The following is a 3374-nucleotide window of genomic DNA, read 5'->3' as shown; positions in this document are numbered from 1 at the left end:
ATGCTACCAAACCACACGGCAGACCATTAATTCAAGTCCATTGAAAGTCCCAAGGTCAGCAGAGCACGGCAGGCTGCTGAACAACAACACAGCTACATGCAGGGTTCAAGTGTGCCATAAGCTAGAGCCCATTCTCAAAGCTGTTTCTTATATACGGGAAGCAGACCACATACCCAAAGCAGCTACTCAGCTGCTCCAATAGATTCCACCATGGAGTTGATTAGCAATCTCTCCATGGAGAATTACTACATTCAGTTGCCCAGCCACTCAACCAGGCCCAGCCAACTTGACACACAAACTTAACCACCACAGTAAACATTCAAAAGAATTGAAAGCAGGGATTCAAAGAGATACATGTACACAAACATTCATAGTAGCATTATTCACAAGAGTCTGAAGGTAGAAACAGCTCAGATGTCCATCAACACAGGAAGGGATAAACAGAACTGTAAACACAAAATGGAATATTATTTTTCTGCAATAAAGAGAAAGGAAGTTCTGATGCCTGCTACAATATGGACAAACTTCATAAACATTATGCTAAATAAAGTAAGTCAGTCATAGGCTAAATGATCGGGTTTCCATATATAAGTTTGGCAGATGATATTTCTACATATGTATTTGTTTTAGTGGCTAAGGCACTTGACTGCTAACCAGAAGGCCGGCGGTTCAAACCCACCAGCCACTCCTTGGAAGGAAGATAGGGCAATCTACTTCCTCAGTGATACTGCCTTGGAAACCCAAGGAGGAGTCCTATGGGTTGGGTCCGACTTGACGGCACATAACAATAACATTTGTTTGTGCTATAAAAATGTTTATATACACATTAGAGCTAACAGGGCAAAGTGATGATAACTTCTTAGCCACAGGAAAACAGTCTGAGGGAGTGAGTCACTGAGCCCATAGGCTCAGGGTCATGATCTTGGGACACATCGAGTTCAATTGGCATAACATACTACACAAAAGCATTGTTCTACATCCTACTTTGGTAAGTTGTGACTGGGGTCTTAAAAGCTTGCAAGTGGCCATCTAAGTTGCAACAATTGGTTTCTCCTCATCCAGAGCAAAGAAGAATGAAGAAAACCAAAGACTCATGGATACAGTTAGTCCAAGGGACTGGTGGACCATGTAAACCTCAGCCTACATGACCCTGAGACTAGAAGAACAACTATCAACCACTCAGAAAGGAATCAAAATAGGAGATCCTGAAGAGAGAGAGAGAGAAAAATGTAGAATGAAACCCAAAATCATAAAAAGACCAGGCTTATTGGTCTGATAGAGACTGGTGAAACCCCCAACACTATGACCCCTAGTCACCCTTTGGGCCTGCAATTGAACTCACTCCTGTGGCTTTCAGCCAAACAATAGACAGTCATACAAGGTGAACATTTACACCAGGCATGTACACTCCTTAGAACAATCAATCATGGGAGATCAGAAGGGCAGTATTTGCACAGCAAGGCAGCTCAGAGGGCAGGGATGCTCAGGAAAGGACACTGGGAAAAGGTAACCACAGGGAGGAAGTGGGAAGAGAGCTGTTACATTGTAGGGACTGCAGTCGATGTCAGGAAACAAAATGGGTATGAAGTGTTGTCTGGAAAATGAGTTTGCTCTGTAAAGTTTCACCCAAATCACAATTAAAAAAAAAAAAAATTAACAACAACAACAAAAAAAGCTGGTCTCAAAGGACAAATATATCGGCTATCTAGAATAGGAAAATTCACAGAGACACAAAGTATTATTGAGGTTACCAGAGGCTGTGGAGAGGGGTAAGGGAAGTTTTCAATGAATGGATATGGAGTTTCTATTTGGAGTGACAAAAAATCTGGAACTAGATAGTGGTGATGGTCACACAACATGGTGAATTTCATCACATGGCTAAAATGTCTCAAAGAGATGGGGAAAAAAAGTGGTTAAAATGATCAATCTTTTATTATGTATTTTTTACCACAATAATAAAAAGAAAAAGTGAAAAGAAAATTCAGAACCTCAAATGCTGTAATTGCTTGGACTGAGAGAGGTTGGGCTGCAGTCCTGCAGACAGGCTGTGCCGCTGTTAATGAGGGCTTGCTGCTCTCTAGTGGTGAGAGGAGAAACACCGTTAGGTTGCGTTTCATAACAGATGTTCACCAGCGGTGGATGTGTTAGCAAATGCCCAATCTGCCTCCTGAGGACAGAATATATTAAAAATTCCTACAACTTAACGACAAAAAGATAAATAACTCAACCAAAAAAATGGGCAAAGAAATTGTTCCCATAATACATGTAATGCTTCTGTTTTACCTCCTGGTTTGGTTCCTGGGGTCTTAAAAAGCTTGCAAATAGCCATTCAAGGCAAAATTGGTCTCTATTCATCTGGACTTACAGAGGAAGAAGGAAAGTCAGAAATAAGAGGAGGAAATGGAATATGTGGCTAATTGCTTCCATGAACAACCGCCTCCTTTGTCATAAGGCCAGGAGAACTGAATGGTGCCCGGCTACCATTACTGAGTATTGTAATCAAAGATTCCATAGAATAATCCTGATCCAAAGGGGGGAAAATACAGAACAGAACTTCAAACATTCATGGACTCTAGACTTTCTAGTGCAATGGAAGGTGGGTGAACTACTGAAACCTTTGCCCTGAGATAATCTTTAAACCTTAAACCAAAAATATCCCCTGAAGTCTTCTTAAAAACAAACAATAGTTTAGCTGAACTAGTAAAAGAGATCTAACTTGATTCATTAAGAACTATCCATGTTGTTGTTTTTAGGTGCTGTCAAGTCATCTCTGACTCATAGTGACCCTGTGTACAGCAGAACGAAACACTGTCTGGCCCAGTGCCAGCTCCACGATCCCTGCTAGACCTGAGCCCATCGTTGCAGCCACTGTGTCAATCCATCTCATTGAGGGCCTTTCCCTTTTTTGTTGACCCTCCCTCTACTTTACCAAGCATGATATCCTTCTCTAGAAAATGGTCCCTTCTGACAACATGACCAAAGCAGATGAGACGAAGTCTGGCCATTCTCACTTCCAAGGAGCATTCCTGCTACACTTCTTCCAGGACAGATTTGTTCGTTCTTTTAGCAGTCCATGGTGCTTTCGTATTCTTCACCAACACCTCAACTCAAAAGCATCAACTCTTCTTTGATCTTCCTTATTCATTGTCCAGCTCTCACATGCATATGAGGTGATTGAAAATACCATGGCATGTGTCAGGTGCACCTTAGTCTTCAAGGAGATATCTTTGCTCTTCTGCACTTGAAAGAGGTCTTTTGCAGCAGATTTGCCCAATGCTATATATGTCATCTGATGTCTTGACTGCTGCTGCCATTGGTGTTGATTGTAGAAACAAACAATGTGAAGTCTTTGACAACTTCAATCTTTTCTCCAT

Source organism: Orycteropus afer, unplaced genomic scaffold (assembly GCF_000298275.1).
Source record: "Orycteropus afer afer isolate SDZICR_OR568_19922 unplaced genomic scaffold, OryAfe1.0 scaffold01034, whole genome shotgun sequence".
Classification (NCBI taxonomy): Eukaryota; Metazoa; Chordata; class Mammalia; order Tubulidentata; family Orycteropodidae; genus Orycteropus; species Orycteropus afer.
The sequence above is the reverse complement of the archived record's forward strand: the minus strand, read 5'-3'. Positions refer to the sequence as shown.